At 48.1% G+C, this 19,933-nt stretch overlaps 1 protein-coding gene across 5 annotated transcripts in view; it reads right to left on the bottom strand.

The window, feature by feature from the left end:
- PCBD1 (pterin-4 alpha-carbinolamine dehydratase 1) overlaps positions 1–19,933 on the bottom strand; it is a 1,172,580-nt gene that overhangs the window by 72,060 nt on the left and 1,080,587 nt on the right. The window lies entirely within an intron of this gene.

Raw genomic sequence — 19,933 nt, 5'->3', positions numbered from 1 at the left:
ATGGCAGCAGAGTCAATCAGAGAGATGTGGTGGAAGGGGAGGGCAGAGAGATGGGGCGAAAGAGAAGGTCAGAGCAGAGCAAGTCACAGTGCAAGGAGGACTTGACATTGCATTGCTGGATTTGAAGATATGAGAAGAGGCCAGGAACTGAGGATGCGGGCAGCCTTCAGAAGCTCAGAATCATGGCAAAAAAACGGGCACCTTGATCCTGCAATGTCATGAAACTGAATTCTGCCCCCAACATGAATGAGCCTACAAGCAGATTCCTCCCCAGAGCCCTGGGAAAGGAACACAGCCCTGATGACACCTTGATTTTGGCTTTGTGAATCCCAGAGCAGAGAACCAGCTGAGCTGTGCCATGCCCAGATTTCCAACCTGTAGAACTGTGAGATGATAAATAGGTATGGTTTAAGCTGCTGAATGTGTGATAATTTGTTACAGCAGCAATAGAAACTAGCACATCATTGGCAGTGCATTAAATAGGGCTACAAAGTCTTTGACATATTGAGAGGTGGAGGTGCTTCCCTGGCCCTTGAATCTCAGCTGGTCTGTGACTTCTTTGACCAAGGTGGCCAGCAGAAGTGAAGATATACCAGTTCCAGGTCCAATTTTTAAAAACACTGAGGCTGGGCGCAGTGGCTCACACCTGTAATCCCAGCACTTTGGGAGGCCAAAGCAGGTGGATCACCTGAGGTCAGGAGTTCAAGAGCAACCTGGCCAACATGGTGAAACCCTGTCTCTACTGAAAATACAAAAATTGGCTGGATGTGATGGTGGGCACCTGTAATCCCAGCTACTCAGGAGGCTGAGGCAGGAGAATCACTTGAACCCAGGAGGCAGAGTTTGCAGTGAGCCAAGATCATACCACTGCACTCCAGCCTAGGTGACAGAGCAAGACTCCGTCTCAAAACAGACAAACAAACAAACAAAAATACTGTCAGCTGCCACATTGGTTTCTTGGAGCTGGGAGCTGCCATTTAAGAACTTTGGCTATGCCGAGACATCCATGCAGAGAAGAAGCCCAAGCTAGCTATGTGGAAAGCCCATGTGGTCAGAGGTGCCTGATCAGTTCCAGCTCCCAGCCATTAGTCATCCCAGCTGAGATCACGGACATCATGGAGCAAAGTCAAGCCATCCCCACTGTTCCCTGTCTGAATCACTGACCCACAATACAGAGAGATACAATAATAATAAACTACTATTCTTAAGGCATTAAGATTTGAAGTAGTTTGTTACACAGAAATAGACAACTGGGCTACACCATGTCAGTTTCAACTCCCAAGGATCTCTCCCTTCTTTCAATCCCTGGAGCTCACTATGCTGCTGCACGCACTTGACTCCAGAAGCTGATCTAAATATGTCTGCAGCAAGAAGGGTCAGTGGTGGGGTTGGCATGTTTCCCCTGCCCCGAGGACCCACCCTAGCAGGTTACACTGCACACTTGAAATTTCTGGGTGAACTCAAGGTCTTGAGTCTGCATCTGCAAGTCAGTGCGTGGTAGACCAATGAAGGCTTCTCTGGCTCAGATCCTTTTGCATATAGTGTGCTCTGGACTATATGGAACTCTCCCTCCAGCCTACTGGTACTACCAGGAAGAGAGCTGTCCCTGGTGGTGCCAGCTCAGTTAGAGGAAAGCCACTTATTATGCTGGACATACCCAAGGATTACCTTACTCACATCCCTTCTTGTGAACTCTGCTCACGAGAACAGAGGGTTCTTCCCTCTGTTCTGTGTTCTCATTTCCCCTGGGGTCACCCCCATCCACCTCAGAGAATTCAGAAAAGGATTTTCCCCCACCAGCCATGCCCCACCTCCCTAAGTTTGACCAGTTCTCAGGTTACTCCCAGGAAGCAGTGGGACACTTTATGCAAACTAAGGAATGGATTGTACCAAACCCAAAGACAACCACCAGCCTTTGTGATCAGACAGGATTTTGTCTTCTTCAGGGGACTGAGGGTAGAGACCATGGTTTTGATTTCTCTGGGTGCCCAGTGGTACCCAGAATGAGGCTGGGCATGAACGAAGATTAATTTATGACGGTCAGTCAGCATCTCTGAAATGAAATTTCGAGTCCAGACATCAGAGCTATCCTAACAAAATATCCTTCCTGGGTTTTGATACCTTTCTCTGCAGGTACCCTTGGTTCAAATGAAGTCTTATGTGGAAGCTGCACAGCTGTGTCTTGGAATTGGGGGATGGGCAGGAGACCCTGTTCCCTCCACCTTCTCATCACTCCCACGGCATCTCTGAGGCACCTCCAGGGAACTCTGAGATCCATAGGGCATAGTTTGAAACCCATGGATTCATCCATTCTCATGGTTTTCTAGCAGATAAACTGAGGCTCCAAGAAGGTCTGTGGGTCTGTGGCTTGCCTAGGATCACACAGCGAATAGAAATATTGGGACTAGAACCCCCGTCCTAGCTCCTTACCTTCTTCCACGCCCCACTGTCCTAGCCAGAATCATAAAGCCCTAATATGGAAAGGCCCTCTAGGTCAGCACCTCTGGGAGCAGGAATCCTTTTTGTAGGGCTCTAACAAGAAGGACGGCATCAGCTTGCATTCCGTCTAGGGGTCGGTTGCTCGCTACTTCCAAGGCAGCCCATTTACTGGTGAGACTGTTCTAATTCTCGGAATGTTCTCTTTTATGTTTAACCCAAACAGATCTTCCTATAAATTTTTGTCCCATGTTTCCAGGGTCAAGGTTATCATACGTTATGTATATGAGGGCCAAGAATCCTACCTATGCTGTGGCCCTGTTGCAGGGATCTTTTAGTGTGTGTGAGAATGTAAGTGTGTGTGAGAATGTGTGAGTGTGTAGAGTGTGAGAGTGTGTGAGAATATATGTGAGAGTGTGAGAATGTGAAAATGTGTGCTGGCATATGTGTGTACGTGTGTATGTGTTTGTGTGTGTGAGTGTGTATTTGTGTGAGTGCGTGTGTTTGAGTATGTGTGTGAGTGTGCAAGTATGTGTGTGTGAGCATGTGTGTGAGAATGTGTGTGAGTGTGTATATGTGTGTGTGAGTGTGAGAATGTGTGTGAGAGTGAGTGTGAGAGAATGTGAGTGTGAGACTGTTTGAAAATGCGTATGTGAGCATGTGAGAGTGTGTATATGTGAGCATGTGTATGTGTGAGTGAGTGTGTATCTGTGTGTGTATGTGTATGAGTGTGCAAGTGAGTGTGTGAGCATGTGTGTGAGAATGTGTATGTGTGTGAGAATGTGTGTGAGAAAGAGTGAGAGTGAGTGTGTGAGAATGTGAGTGTGTAGAGTGAGTGTGAGAATGTGTGTGTGAGTGTGAGAATGTGTGTGTGTGAGAGTGTGTGTATGTGTGAGAGTGTGTGTGTGAGAGTGTATTTGTGGGAGTGCATGTGTGTGTATGTGAGTGTGTGTGTGAGAGAATGTGTGTGTGAGTGTGTATGTATAAGTGTGTGAGTGTGAGAATGTGAGTGTGAGGATGTGTAAGAGTGTGTGAGAATGTGTGTGTTTAGAGTGTGAGTGTGTGAGAATGTGTGTGTGAGTGAGAATGTGTGTGTGTAAGTGTGGGGGAATGTGTGTGAGGAATGTGAATGTGAGCATGTGAGTGTGTGTGTGAGATTGTGTGTGTGTGTGTGTATGGGAGAACATGTGTGAGTGTGTATGTGTATGTGTGTGAGAATGTGTGAATGTGTATATGTGTGTGTGAGTGAGCATGTATGTGTGAGTGTGAGAGTGTGTATGAGTGTGTATGTGTGAGAATGTGAGAGTGTATGTGTATGTGAGAGAATGTGTGAGAATGAGTGCGTGAGTGTAACATGTGTGTGTATGTGTAAGTGTGTGAGTGTAAGAGTGTAAGAGTGTGTGTGAGAATGTGTGTGTAAGCAGGTGTGTGTGAGAGTGAGAGTGTGAGAGAATGTGTGCAAGTGTGTGAGTGTGTATGTGTAAGTGTGTGAGATAGTGTAAGAGTGTGTGTGAGAATGTGTGTGAGTGTGTGACAGAGTGTGTTTGTGTAAGTGTGTGAGTGTGTGAGAGAGTGAGAGTGTGTGAGAGAATGTGTGTGAGTGTGTGAGAGAGTGTGTGTAAGTGCATGTGTGCATGTGCCTGTGCACTGTTGTTACCCTCCCACCCTCAGCTATGATAGGGGAAGCTGGCTCTTCCCTGACAAACCAATCCGCAGGTCCTTGGCTCCATTGCCTGGCTGGCAAGCAGGGCTGAGGCTGCCATGGGGGGTGAGGGCCTGCTCCTGCCAGGCCAGGGGTTCAGGAGGGTAGCCAGGTTATTCTCCCGGTAAGGTGGGGAGGGGCAGGGAGGCAGAGGGGGAGAAGGCTCTCCAGCTCACCCAGCCACCGCCGCTTCTGGCCCACCTCCATGTCTTCACCCTCCTCACAGGCACAGTAAGGCAGACATCAGTTTGGTGGTACTGAAGGGCTTTAATAGAGGCGGAGGGAGGCCAAGGCTGTGGATCGAAGGAGGAGAACTTCAGGACCCTCCAGGGGCAGAGATCAGCATCGCTCACCAATCAGTATTTCCTAAGCCCTGGGGTGGGCTGCAGAGCCAGAGCCAGTTAAACTGAGGAACTCATGAGGCCCTCATTCTGTGACAGTCACCATGTGTGCCATTGGATTCCAGAGGTTTCTAACCGCTGGAAGGAATCAGAGTTGATCTCCTCCATCCTTTCTTTCTGCCTCTCACAGCGTAGATGGGGAATGTGGCTCCACAGATGGGTCTTCTCCAAGGCACCTCCTCACAACCATTGGCATGAAGTTGGGGACACATCTCCCAGCTTGGGGCTGGCCTCGACCTAGAGGAAGTCAGTAGTGTCCTTCACTTTGTGACCGGATGGGGACCAAAAGTCACTAAATTTTCAAAATGTTTCCTCCCTACCCCGCCTACCAAGTAGATAGAGATTCCCATAGAACTTCCATCTAGGGGTCAGAACATCATGTACAGGAGCCCCTTAGGAAAGGGCAACTTCTTCCTGAGCAGGACCAGGACGACAGACCCTGAGCAGGACTAGCTGACTGCGTTAGACAGACTTCTCCAGAGATCTGGAGCTGCCCCCAGGACAGGTACGGTTTGAGGAGTGCAGCAGAGAATACTCAATGCCTGACGCTCTTCACTAATGCATCCTGCCGCCACTCTCGCCTGGCCTCGGAACCCCACACTGCTCCTGCAGCACCGGGCACCCTCCCTCCTCCAGGAATATGCTTTGGTCTCAGCGGCAAGGTCTGATTGTCTAAGGAATACCCTGTAAGAAGCGGAGGGGGCCGGACTGGAGAGAGAGAGAGGAGCCATGTAACTTGAAAGGCTGCCCTAGAAGACTTAAAGTGAGGTTTCCCAAGATTGAATCAGTTCCCGCACTTCCTGGGGCTGAGCCCTGTTCCGTTGTAATAAGCACTAAGTAGGGAACAGGTGACCAGACACGCACCACCATGGCTGCTATGACTCCAAACACACAAAGTGAGCCCCTTAACCCTCCTTCCAGAGGGATGCCCTCCGACTCAGTGCAGCGCAAACTTAGCCTAATAAAGCCCAACTCCCCATTTGTATTCATCGTATTTTAACTTCACCTTTCACACTCAAACCCACCAATTTCTACCCAAGCCCGCCCAGTCCAACTCAGCCTCTTTAAACGCAATGGCGTCTACTCAGCCAGTGGGCACCGTGCATGGTTAACCAGGTTGTACCTTGCACAAAGGTGCCTGACTGAGCCAGGCAACACCAAGCCCTGCTGCCTCTCTGCTGGGGAAATCCCACCTCTTAGGGAGCAGGAAAGGAGCAACAGGGGATTAGTAACCCCACTATACACACTCGCAATCACAACATTCCCCGCTCAGGGCCCCCACCTCCATCTAGTGTCTCAATGGGCTTGGGGCACAGTCAGGTCTGTGGGGAAGGTCTATGAGTTGCCTTCTCTCAGCCTCCCCCTGCTAAAGGTGTACAGGCCAGGTGAGCAGTGCACTTAAGAGACCCATGCTCTTCCACACCCAGCCCAGGGAGACAGTTAGAGCCACAAACAGGGAGGGACACTGGACCACAGAGTCAGAGAGAGACAGAGAGGCAAAGACAGACCAGGAGAGACAGACAGGAGCGTGAGTCAGGGACAGAGAGAGATGAAGCAGGGGAGGCGTTGAGAGAAGGAAGTGTTGGATGGCAGGGGTGGGGAGGGGACCATGGGGAACCCCAAGTTTAACTGTGGGACTCCAAGTGTTGCCATGTGGCCTTAGGCAGGCAACCCGGCCTCTCTGGTTCTCAGAGCACCCCCTGACCGAAAGGAGAGCTTCCTTGATTCTTCTCAGCTGGTCAGGGATGGTGTGGGGCAGGGAGTGGCCCTGGGGTGGTGCCAGCCCCTGCCAGGGCGGGGCTATATGCACAGCCAGGAAAGCTGCAGTGGTGAGGGAGAAAGAGAGGAAGGACTGAAGTGGAAGGATTTTGCTGGTGCTCGGGCTCGCTTTCTTCCCTTGAAAGGAGCAGCAGTTATGTTCTTGCCACCCCGCCTCAGTTCACGTTCATGATCAGGATGTGAGTGAGTGTGCATTTGTGTGTTTGCACTTGTGGCTCATGTACCACTGCGTATGTGTGACTATCTGGATGTGTTTGTGACAAAATGGCGTAAATGAGAGACACAGAGAGAGAGAAGTGTATGTGTGTGTGTGCATGTGCACATGTGTCTTTGGGTTGAGAGCATATGTGTGGCTGTGGGTGAGCAAGGTGAGCGTGTATATGAGTGTGGATGTGTATGCTGCATGATGGGTGCATGTGTGCATGTCGAGCATGTCGAGCATTTCGAGCTGCTGGAGAGGAGGCTACAGACAGAGGTGGCTGCCTTGAGCTGGCTGTGTCTATGGCTCTGGCGTAGCAATGAGCCTGTCACATAGTAGGCCTACACCATATCATGGTGAAATAAATACTTGGTGGGAGTCAGTGAGAGGCTTCTGGACTTTTAGAGGAGGCCTGTAAAGTTAAGAAACTTCTAGCCAGGGGGCAATCATGGACACTTACATGGTGTTTTCCAGTTCCCCAGGCCCTTCACCTGAGTCCTCTTGTTTGGGTCTTTTCACCAAACCTGAGGGATTTAACCCCATTTTACTGATGAGAGAGTGGAGGCTCACTTTTCCAAGGTCCCACCAGGGCCTGGGGCAGAGCCAGGGTCATGACAGCTCCCCTGCTGCAAAACCTGTAAAACCCTGCTGTTTCCCCTTCCCTGGGCACAGGAGCTGCTGAGAGTGTCCCTGACTCTCAGGTGCAGATTTTCACTATTATTGGTGTTGGGTAAGAGTGTCTGTGGGCAGTCAGCATCTCCAGGGAAACCACAGTGAACACCCTCCTCTAACCCATCCCTCCTCTCAGTTGTTCCGCCGTTCCCTGCGTCCCCTGCACTGTAGCCCTGTGCCTAACTGGGTAACTCGGAGCCAGCCCCTGCCCTCTCTGGCCCTCATTTCTTCATCTGCAGGTGGGAGTGGTGCTGAAGACTAAGTGGAATGACAGATGGAGATGACTGGCACCTAGTAGGTGCTCAGGAAATACTGGCTTCTAAGAGGAGCCTGGCTCTTTCCCCTGCAGCCCCAGCCACTGCAGCTCTTTCTTGCCGCTTCTCCCAAGTCTCACAGATCGCCTGGGAAATCATCTCTGACCTGCCGTTTCCCAGTCAGCTCACTTCCTGCTTCCACATGCTGAATTCCACATCCTCAGGCCTTACTGGAGCCAGAGGCCCATCCTGCCCACCCTCCAGTGTCTAGCAAGACCCACCCTAAGGCACAAAGGGCAGAGAGGTGCCTGTCCCATGGGCTATGAATCCTGCTAGGGAAAAGTTCTCTCCCAGGGTCTCAGCCTAGAGAATCCTGTCTTCCTTTGCTGGGCTGTCTTGGTTGGCCCTTCCCCACATTGGGACTCAGTTTCCCCATCTCTATAAAGATGTGGTTACTCCATCTATAGCTCAGACCCCACGGGTCCCTATGGCTCTGATGAAACACCCCCGGACTAATGGGTTTTTCTGCACACAGTTCGGGTGCTTTGGTCTTTGCCTTCAGTGAGCCAGCCCCACTATCTATCCGGTGAGGCCATTTGCCCTGCTCTGCCAGGACGAGGTCGGACTCCAGGAGGCCTGGGCGTGAGCCTCCCCTCTGTCTGTGCGTGCTGGTTTGGGTTCTCTGAGCCTCACTTCCTCATCTGTCGAATGGGGAGAGTGATATGGACCCTGCTCACCTCCCAGCACCAAGCCAGGTGAGGGGAGTAAAGCCCTGCAGAGGCTCTGAAGGGTCGCAGAGAAACGGCAGATTGCAAGCTGGTCACAACGCGGAGGTGAAGTGTGTGGTGGGTGAGGGCGTGAGCCCCCAGCCATGATGCTGGGATTTGAAAGTGGCTCTTCAACCCCAGCTGCACGCCCTGGGCAGCCTCTTATTTGTGGAATGGGGGAATAATGGAAATAGGGCTTGGGGGGCTGTGGTGAGGATTAACTGAGGCATCTGTACATGAGCGCCGAGAGCCGTGCTTGGCTGCGTCAGCACGCAGTCACTGCCACTGTGTTCCTGTTCCAGCATTGTCCTGGGTGCCTGACACCTGTCACTCCCATCTGACCTCTTCTGACCTTCATCCTGAGGGCCCTGCCACCCTCTGCCTGCAGAAGAATACACGTTCCAGGTTTGGCATCCCACCCTCTCCTCATGAGCCAAACTCACCCAGGCTCCCCATTTTCATGTGGCACTGCCCACCTGGCCAGCCCTCCCCATCCTAGTGGTCTAAGGCCAAACCATTACTCATACAATAAGCACTTACTGAGTGCTTGCTATGTACCAGGCCCTGTTTCCAGCATGGAAGGGCAGCCTTATTGGTGCTGCCTGTCCAGAACTGAGAGCTTGTGCTGGAGCTGAACAGGGTGCAGAAGGGTAAAGGAACCAGGGCCACCTCCCCGAATGACAAAACCTCTGACACTCTCTCCCCAAGAGTGCCCGATAGTGCTCTGCAGAGCCCTGGGAACCATAACTGGGAGGGGGCGGTCAGAGCCCAGGGGCTCCAGGTACCCCACTCCTGCTTCCACCCATGCATCTTGCACACTGGAATTCTGCAAGCTGTTTTATAAAACGAACTCTGCAGTTAGAGAAGGGTTGAGAAGCACCACTCAAATCCAACCCTTCTCAGCATAGACAGGAAAATTGAGACCCAGAGGGACTCGGTCAAAGTCACTCCTAGATTTTGAGTCATCCAACTTCTAATGTTCTTCCCACAGCATCCTCAGAACTCTTTTTCAGGCCTGTACCCTCTGGCCCCTGGTTTCGAGTGGCCCAAGTTGAGCCTCTGGAAATGCCCATCAAATATAGGTCAGCCCTGAGAGCCTCAGACCCTGGTGGACACCTTTCCCCTGCCAGCCCCACACTTTCAATTGATTAATAACGACATATTAGAGACGGTAGCACAAATTAATTTCTGAATCGTGCCATTAGTGAGTAATTAATTTCTTTGCTCTGGGAAATGAAGATATCCCTGACGAGCATGTTATCTAAATCTATAAAAGAGGAGAAATGCTGAACGGGCAACTCCATTAATGCAAACATTGATTTTCTTTTTGGCCATTTCCCCCTCTCTTGTGTGAGAGTTTTCCCCCAATTTCTATACCCCTACTTTTTGGGAGGGCAGTGTCTGTTTTTCCAAGGAAGGGTGGGGGCCCTTGGAGAGAGGGAGGGCTGCCTCTTGATACCTTCAGCAGCAATCAAAAGATCGTATGTGCTTACTGCAGCCAAATAATGTCCTTATTGGATGCTATTAAGGATACGGTTGCCATAGAAACCCAGGATCTCGACCCACCAGGTTCGGGTGCCAAACCTGGAACGTGCATTCTTCTGCAAGCTGCTGGAGGTCTGGGAGTGATGGGAGGAGAGAGGTGGCTGAGCTGGGAGGTTGTGTTGTGGTCTTCCATACCAGCCCCTCCATTAGATTTCAGTTGCCTACTCTAGAAAGTCCTCCAGGATTAGCATATCTCCATGTTTCCCCCACTCTCCCCGATCTGGTAGCTGGCACACTACCCAGCTGGCCTGACTTAAGACCTCTTGGACTGTCTAACACATTCCTATCTATGTGACTCTGGGCAAATTGCTTAGCCTTTCTGTGCCCCATTTCTTCATCTCTAAAAAGGCGATAATAGTCCCTTTTTTTAGACTGATTATGAGAATTTAATGAGATAATGAATGTAAAGCACTTAGCACAGTGTCTGGCCTGGGGTGAGTGCTTGATCAATGAGAGATATTATTACCATGGCAAGTGGAGGGTGGAGGGTCTGTCAGGGGACAGGAGCAAAATCTGGAGTCTGGTCTGATTCAGATCTGAGGCTTGCTTCTGCCTGGCTGTGTCCCTGGGCAAGTGGCAGTCTCTGTGATCCTTGGCTTGTCTTTTAGATGGAGATGAGGATGCTGATGGTACAAGTGGGATGACCATGCCTCTCAGTGTTCTAGACGGTCCCTGTCTACACCTATTGTCCAGCGTACTTATTCACAGCACACACAGACACTTGTTGGATGCTTGTTACCCACAAGCGGACCCAGGGTGTTAGGCTCAGAGGAGGTCCCAGGCTACCTGTCCCTTACTACCGATGTTGCTGCAGCCTCAGCTGTCTGGATGGGGCCAGGAAGTCACCTCATTAGCTCAGATTCCAGGTCCCCCAGGGCAACCTCATGCAGGCCTCTGCTCTGAGGTCAAAGGAACAAAAGGAGAGACAAAGGCTGTTCACCCCCTGCCTGGCTCCAGACACCAGCTCCTGCAGGATATCATGGCCCCTTGACCCAGTCAACCCCAATTAGTGCCCTGGGAGAAAGACCTGGCAGTGGCCTCCCGGCCATGGCTTCCTGGGGCTCCCTGCGCACCTCATCCCATTCAGGTCTGGGTGTCAGCCCTGACCTAGAGGGCCTGGCTGTGCCCAAGGCCTTGCCCGTGCCCCAGTTCATTAGGACCTTTTGGACCAAGGATGTTCAGATACATGCTGGCCTCATGATGGTTCACCATCTGGCCACCTGTCACTAACCAGAACCTCGGGCTCCTTATCCGTGAAATGGGTGAAATAATCCCTGCCTCACTTGTTGGATTGAATTTCATGATACACAAGAAAGGGCTTTGTAAACTCTAGAGTGATGTGCACCCCATGAGCTGTGGGTCTCATCGAGGGACTCCTAAAGCAGATGTCTGTGAGGCCAGCCCTGAAACTGTGCCAGTTTCTTTTTAGACCCTTGGCTTCTGTGATGACAGTCAAGTTTCCATGGGAACAACATAACTCCACCCATTCACACGTGTGTGAGCAGAGAGGTCCCTCAGAGGCCACGGAAGCTCACGTTGCTCTCTTAGCTCTGCTCTCAGCCTGCTGGGAGACTTACGGCCAGTTGCCTCAGTTTCCCCATCTGTCGCAGGGCATGCTGATGCCAATTCTGTCTCTCCCACAGGTCCCTGTGAGTAACTGGAGAAGGGGTGAGTTTGCTCATTACACGGCAGAGACAGGTGGGGAATACAAGCAAGTACTCCTGAGCTGGAAGGACTTTCCCAGCTCTGGGGGCTTTGGCCAAGTTACCTCATCTCTCTATGCCTCAGTTTCCTCCATGGCCAAATGGCTTTGTAATATCTATCCTATAGGCTGTGAGGATTAGCAGTAAATTATGTGAAGTGCCTGGCTCACAGTCAGGACTTGGCAAGTGGTAACTACTGCTGTTATTATTATTTTCACACTGGCAAGGTTAAAACATTACCCAAGTGAGGGACATCATTTTTGTTTTTCACACAAGAGCTGTGCACCTGGGGGCTGATTTGATTTGAGTTTGGTGCACTGGATAGGAAGCACAGAAAGCCTGGCCCAAGCTCTTAACTAATGTCCTGCCTCCCTTGTCCCCACTGAGCAGGGAAGGCCTGAAGTTCAAGGTGATGCGGTCAGGGAGAGAAGGAGGTAGGAAGGCCAGCTCTCGGCTTCATGTTCCCTTTCCCCTAAACTGAGAATAAGTTTCCCTAGGAAAGCGGACCCGCATTCATGAGTAGACAGGTGAGCTGAGCGGACCCACTACCCTCAGTCAGTGACATTTTCTTTATTCATAGTGGTGGAATGTGGTGGTGGCTCCTCAGGGAGTTCCAGGGTCCTAGGAATTACCCCAAGGGACACATTAAATTTTCAGATGTAAGCACTGGCAGTTCTCAGACCCTCACAAACCCCCTTCCCTGGGCCCCAGGGCAGGATGAGAAGGGGCAGAGGCAGAACAGGGCCTGTGACCTGTGGCCTGCTCAAGGTGTGAGTGCAGGGACTGGAACTAACTGAATTGGTCACAAGGGGATTACAGATGGGCAGGGGCTCCTTGGGGGCCTGATGTTCAGGCTGGACTGGTGGGGGCTATTTGAGAGGGGTCTGAATGACCTCAATGACTGCCCCTCCTCTCTAAGCCACCCACCCTGCCCAAGCGGCACCCTGGAGTTGGAGGCTGACAGCAGGCAGGCTGGGGGAGAACGGCCCTAGAGTAGCGGCCTGCAGGCTCCTGATGAGCTGCTGCCAAGGAGGCTCTGGCTGAGCCAGTGTGGCGGGGGCTGTGGGGGAGAGCAGGGCTCCTGGCCTTGGAAACTCTGTGCATCTTAGCAGGTTCTCCTGCACTTCTTAGCTGTAGGACCTTGGGCACTCAATCAACCTCTCTGCACCTCAGTTTCCTCATCTATAAAATGGGGGCCAGTAGCAACTACATCATGCCATATTAACTCTATAGAACTACAGTGAGTATTTGACAGAATCATGTGTATAAAATGCCTTGCACAATATGCAGCACAGAGCAACTTAGAGAAGTACTGTGAGGACTTAAAAAAAAAAGATCCTTTAAGAGCACCCAGGTCAGTGTTTGCCACAAAAGGGCCAAACCTATTGGCTTCAATATTCTAGGTTTGAAAGAACAAACCAGGCTTGTGCTCTAATATAATTTTGGATATATTTTCCCTCCAAATCTCATGTTGAAATTTCATACCTAATGTTGGAGGTGGGGCCTAATAGGACCTGTTTGGGTTATGGGATGGGTGGTGGGTCCCTCCTGAATACCTTGGTACCATCCTGGTAGTAATGAGTGGGTTTTCATGCTATTCGTTCCTGGGAGAACTCACTGGAAAGGAGCCTGGCACCTCCCTCTCCTCTGTCTTGCTTCCTTCCTCTCACCATGTGATGCCGACTCCCCTTCACTTTCTGTCATGAGTGGAAGCTTCCCGAGGCCTCATCAGGAGTAGGTGCTGGTGCCATACTTCTTATACCGCCTGCAGAACCATAAGCCAACTTTATCTATTTCATTATAAATTACTCAGCTGCAGGTGTTCCCTTTTAGCAATACAAACAAACTAAGACAGGCTCCAAGGAAACCTGAGTGGGGAGGAGGGAGTGGGCAGGGGTTGAAGAGAGAGGCTGTGTGGAGAAGGATAGGCTTGCATGGCCTTTTCCTGGTCATGCCCAGATTTCTTCCCCTCCAACATGTCCAGGTTTTAGGAGGAGAGGGTGTCTTCTGCTGGCAGAGGTGTGGCAGATGGAAAGGACTACAATAAGGAAAGAGACAACACCATTTCCAGCCATGTTAGAGTTACTGAGTTGCTGAGACTGGACTTACCCTCTCCCCATAAATACCTACAGAACCAGACAAAATATGTGAAACAACTATTTTCAGACATTGACAGTAGGTAGCTGTTGACTGTGATTGTCGGGATGAAGGAAACAAATTAGGTGGACCCTGTGATCACTCCTGCCTGGAGGCACTATTCTGACTGCACTGTAAGGAGGAGGGGCCCAAGGAGAGCTGAGTGAACTCTCTCAGTTGAGGGGATGGATTGGCATTGGATCAGGCTGAGGCAGCTGGAATTTGTGGAGCAGAGAACGGATACAAGGAAGCTATGCAGAGAAAGGATTTTGGAAATCTCCATAGGAATTCCCCAGATTCTGTTGCCAAGTCCTAAGACATGGCTATTTAGGGTAAAACTCCACAAGCCTAGCAAAGAGTGACTAGGGAGCTGTAAACTAAGCATTTCCCCAAATTTATAAAGGCATGGAAGACCTTCAAGTTCTGACCAGTCAGACTGTAGAGTCCCCAGGAGGGTGATGTCTTAGTAATAGGCCTCAACAAGTTCAAGGGGCAGAGTACTCTAAACTCATCTTGAGTGAATTTAACAAGACTTTAGAGGATTAAAAGTCTTCTGTAAGTAGAGGATCTGTAAGTAACCTAACTGCATGTTAAAACAAAGCCCAACACTTTTTTAAAACTACAGCAAGATTAGCACTCTGCAACGTCCAACATTCAATAAAAAAATAACAGCGTCCAGCATTCAATAAAAAATACTTGACACATATATGGGAACATTCTCAACTCATTTTATGAGGAAAGAAGTATCCTGATACCAAAACAGATAACAGATAAACGTGTTATAAGTGTAAGAAAAATTTAGACCAATATCCCTCAAGAAAATAGATTCAAAAATCCTTTACAAAATTTTAGCCAGTTGAATTTTAAATTCTGTTAAACGTCATAAGCAAGTGGGGCTTATCCCAGAAATGCAGGTTTGGTTCACCATCTGAAAAATCAATCTGTAAAATTAACCATACCAAGAAATTAAACTAGAAAAACCATATGATAATTTCAATAGATACAGAAAAAGCATTTGACAAAATTTCCATTCATCCATGATAAATATTCTTAGCAACCCAGGAATAGAAGAGAATTTCTTCAACCTGGTAAGGATGTAATATAATTAATAATGAGAAACTTATGCTTTCCCCATAAGATCAGGACAAGACAAGAATGTCCACTCATACAAATCCTATTTAACATTGTACTGGAAGATCTGCCAGTGCAATATAGCAAGAAAAAGAACTAAAAGCACCCAGATTGGAAAGGAATTTAAATAACTGTCTTTATTTGCAGATGACATAATTGTCTACATATAAAATCCAAACAGAATGTACCAAAAAACTACTAGAACATATGAATTTAGCAAGGCTTCAGGATAAAAGGTTAATATACAAAATTTAATTGTATTTCTGTGTACTAGCAATGAACAATTAGAAAGTGTAATTTTAAAAAATCCATTTACAATAGCATGAAAATGTGAAACACTTGGGGATCAATCCAACAAAATATGTGTAAGATTTATGTGCTAAAAACTACAAAATAGATGAGAGAAATCAAAGAAGATCTAAATAAGTGGAGAGATATAAAATACTGTTTATGGATCAGAAGACTGCATATGGTTAAGCAGTTAATTTTTCCCATATTATTTATAAGTTTCATGTAATCCTAATACAAATTCCAGCATACTTTCTTATAAATATTGACAGGGTGATTCCAAAATGTATATGGAACTAAAATAACTTGAAATAGCCAAACCTATTTTAAAAAAGAACAAAGTTGGACAACCCATACTACCATTTTCAAAACTTGCCAAATAATCACCATAATCACGACAAATAGGTAAGTGAAATAAAATAGAGACCAGTATTAGACCCAGACATATGTGGTCAATTAATTTTTGACAAAAGTGCCAGGTGATTCAATGGAGAAGAGATCATCTTTTCAATAAATTATGCTGTAACAATTGGTCATCCATAAGCAAAAATGAAACACTGACTCCTACCTCACACCATACACAAAAATTAATTCCAAATGGATCATTGACCTAAATGCAATATGTGAAACTACAAAATTACTAGAAGATAATATGGGAGAAAATCTTTATGACCTTGAGTTAGGCAAAGATTTATTAGATTAGACACAGAAAGCACAAACAATAAGAGAACATTTTGATTAAATTGGAATTCATGAAATTTTAAACTTCTCGTCTTGGAAAGACTAGTAAGAAAGTGAAAAGATGGCTGTAGATTTGGAGAAAACATCTGTAAATGATAAAGAACTTGCACATAAAATATATAAAGAAACTTCACAACTCAATAATAAGAAAGTAAACAACATTTTTTAAAATGGGCAAAATATTTGGATATTCACTAAAGAAGGGACACAGATGGCAAATACATAAGTAAAAGATGTTTAACATCATTCGTTACCAGAGAAATGAAAATTAAACTGCAGTGAAATCCCACTATTCACTTATTAAAACAGCTAATTTTAAAACAACGACAAAAGCTGGAGAGAATGCAGAGTAACTGGAATTCTCATATTGCTAGTAGGGATGCAAAATAGTACAAATACTTTAGAAAGCAGATACAGCTTTTAAAAATAATGTTAAATAAATAACTTGTCATATGATCCAACAATCCTACTCCTAAATATTTACCCAAGAAAAATGAAAACATGTTCATGAAAAGACCTGCACATGAATTTTTACATCAGCATTATTTCTAGTCACTGAAACTAGAAACAATAAAATGGGTACGGTTCATTCTATATATTCATATAATGGAATACTACTCAGCAATGAAAAGGATTGGATTGATACATATGACAACACAGATAAATCTAAAAAATCATTATGTTGAATGAAAGAAGCCAAACCCCAAAGGGTACACATGTAAGATTCCATTTAGATGAAATTCTAGAATAGGCAACAACAAATCTAAAGCAGATCAGTGGTCACCTGTGGCCAAAGTCAGGAGGATTTCAAAGAGGCAGGAGGAAATCTGGGGGCTGAGGGAAACATTTTACCTCTTGGCTGTGATTTTGACCTTTGTTAGACTCATGAGCTGCCCACTTAAAATGGATGCCCTTGCTTAGATGTAGATTATACTTCAACAAAGTTGATTAACGTGAAAGGAAACGGCCACAGGTGAGCATCTACCAAGAGCCACGCACTGTGCAAGGTGCGTTCAAAGATATTCAAATATATCATTTTCAACATTGTAAGGATCTTCTTAAAGCTGAGAAAGCTCAGGAGCAGAATTTGAGTGACTTTCTCAGGAGCACACAGCTGGAATGGCGGGGCTGAGCTCAAACCTGTGTTTCAGGACTGGGGATTGCCTCTCTCCATTGCTCAAAAGCCTCTTCACTTGGGGATAAAGGGTACGGGGGAGAAACTACAGTTTAAGTTCCTTGTGTTTACTTTCACCTCTGATGCATAAGCAGGAGTGACATATTATTAGCCTCCAAACACGGTGCCACATCCGGACAATGACACCAACGAAGCAGCAGGGAGAGGATGGGATCTTTGGCTGGTGCCAGGAAAGGGCATCACCAATGTTCCTGTAGAATTGTGGGGCATGCGCTGTCACTCCGGGACTCAGTTTCCCCATCTTTAAAATGACATTCTCCATCTTGGGTCTCCTGTCCTTACTTGGGGGCTGTTCTCCTCTCCACTTTTTCTCTCCCTTAGTATCCCCTCTATCACCTTATCTGCTGCTGGATTGGAAGTAAGGGAGGAGGCAAGCAAGGAAGGGTAGAATTCCTTCTACCCTTTGTTTCTCGGTGCCTGGGGTGTAAGCCCGAAGCTGACGGTAAGAGGCTGTGACAGGACCTGGCCAGGGTGATGACTGCTGACTATGATGAGTCACCAGAGCACAGCCGCAGAGGCACTGGGGCCAGATGCTTTTTGGCGAGCAGGCACAAGAGGAGGGGCTCTCAGGTGGCTGGAGACCATAAAGGCCTTCTAACTGAGGCCCCAATTAATGCTGAAATCTCTCCAACAACATGTCAGACAAGCCTCTGCTTGATCAGCTCTAGAAACAGGGAGCTCACTCCTCTTGAAGCAGCCTGTTCCATGTGGGATAGATCGAGTGGGTAAATAGGTCTCCTCTTCGCATCTGTCAGGATCCCAGCAGAAAACAGACAGCCTTTGAGGAGTCCTTTAATACAGGGACTGTTTGCACAGGGTTGTAGGAGAGTGTGTGGACACTCCAGGAGTAGGGAGTGCCTGAGCTGGGACAATAAAAAGTGCCAGGCTGACAAGCTTTTGGCTCCTGCATAGACAGTGGGAAGCCACGAGGTGTTTTCAAGGGAGGGCATGCTACAATGAAGTCTGTTTTATAAAGATCACTATGACTTTACTGTAAACGAGAGGCTGCTGGGGAGCAGGAGGTGGGGGCGGAGCAGAGGCTGCATGGACAGGTCAGAAGGAAGATGGTGCGGGCAGGACTGGGACTGTGAAGGTGATGAGGAGGAGAGGAGGGATGTGAGAGCTTCTGAGGAGCCGAAGGATTTTGGTGAGAGATTACTTATGGGGGTTGGAGAGGGATTGGAGTGAGGCTCCAGTAAGAGGGAAGAAGGCTGGACCCAGATTGGAATATGATTTGGCAGAGAGAAGTGGTCTTTCTGAAGGGAGAGCTGGGGGAATGCCAAGGAGGACCCTCTCATAGACCAAGCCTCCTGCATGGCTCACATCCTCAGACCCCTGGCTCTTGCCTCCAACACTGGACCCAGGAAGCTGTGCTTTGGGAGAATTAACCCAGCGGTATATTGGAGCTGGCTTACACCAGTTCACAAGGACCAATTATGCGCATCTCTTCTCCACAACGTGCTTGGTAATGTCATGTCGGTAGCTTGAAATTATCCATGGTAAGAATATTTACACCATGGGAATTGGCAAACACTGCAAACCAGGGCATTTTCATTCCCCACCCCCACCACCATGCCAGTTGTTAAACAAGTTTCCGTATACCACTGAAGTCAGAGAGCAGGAGCAGCTGTACCTAGTACCCCAGGCCGCTAGGTCCTTTTCCAGGCAAATATCTGCCCATCTGAGGCCAGACAAAGCTGCACTAGCTGCCTACCCAGAAGAATGTCAAGGCAAACTGGTTTGTATGTTGGGAGCCACTGCAGCTGTGGAGAAGGGTGGGGGTTTTCCTGCAAACTTTTCAGGCTTTGGGACACTTTGTCTTCCCAGCCCTCAAGTGCATTCTCACATAGTCTTCGGATAGCTGGAAGAAGTTGGGAGTGGGCATTCTTGCCCTTTTACATCGGGAAAAATGAAAACTTCAGAGGTCAGGTGATTTGTGTGATATCACACAGGGGCATTCAATCCTGTGTTTTAAAACCACCACCCTACTGAAGAAATTGCACATTTCCAGCACCCCAGGTTTCCCTCCTGCCTATCCCTGACATTTCCCTCCCTATAAAATAAGCCACTATTCTGACTTCTATCACCTTACTTTAGTTTAGTCTGATTTAGAACTTTCTATAATTGGAATCATAAACTGTAGTATGCTGTCTCCTATGTCTCTTTCTTTCCCTCAGCACTGTCTGTGCGATTCATTTGTGATGTGGGCAGCAGCAGCTCATTTTCACTGCTGCATAGTATTCCGCAATGTATCCACTCTCGTGTCTATTGACATGACTTATTTCCAGTTTTTAGCTATTATGCATAGTGTTGCTCTGAACATTCCAATACATATATTTTGAAGACCATATGCTTGCATTTATGTTGAATGTATATCCAGGAGTGGCATTGCTGGGTTTGGGATGGTTTAATGCAATTTTGATGCAACAGAGGGTTGTTGAATCCCTTTGGTATGTAAGTTGCTGAATGACACTCCCTGGGCTGGCTAAGATTTCTTCTCTCAAGGGCCTAGGGTGTGTGTGTGTGTGTGTTTGTGGAGAGGGAGTAGTAGACACATTTGGCAGAACTCAGATTGAATATGGAGGTGCTGCCAGAGAGGGGGAACAGAGCCTTGGGGGTTCATGGTGAAGGGATGGCCTCTCTGTGTGGGGAACCAGCAAATCAGGAGGATGTGGCCTTTGAAGGGCTTGGGAAAGACTTGAGTCCACAGAGGTGGAGGGAGGGTCTTCTAGGAAGGGGACTGCAGGGCAAGTGGGGGAGGTGGGGAAACAGGTACCTGGAGAAGAGCAGGTGTTCCCTCTTGACCAGAGGGCTGGATTCCGTGCGGGGACAGCAGCAGTTAGTGGTTGGGGCATGATCACTTATCACAAAGGTCTTGAACATAGGTCTGGGAGTTTAGGCTTTTGTCCTTAGGGCCCTGGGAAACCACTGAAGGCCTCCAAAGGGGCAGTATGTGGGAGAAAATCTTGTGTGTCTATGTATGT

The sequence above is a fragment of the Macaca thibetana genome, chromosome 9 (assembly GCF_024542745.1).
Source record: "Macaca thibetana thibetana isolate TM-01 chromosome 9, ASM2454274v1, whole genome shotgun sequence".
Classification (NCBI taxonomy): Eukaryota; Metazoa; Chordata; class Mammalia; order Primates; family Cercopithecidae; genus Macaca; species Macaca thibetana.
Note: the sequence above shows the minus strand (reverse complement) of the source record. Positions and strands in the feature narration are given on the sequence as shown.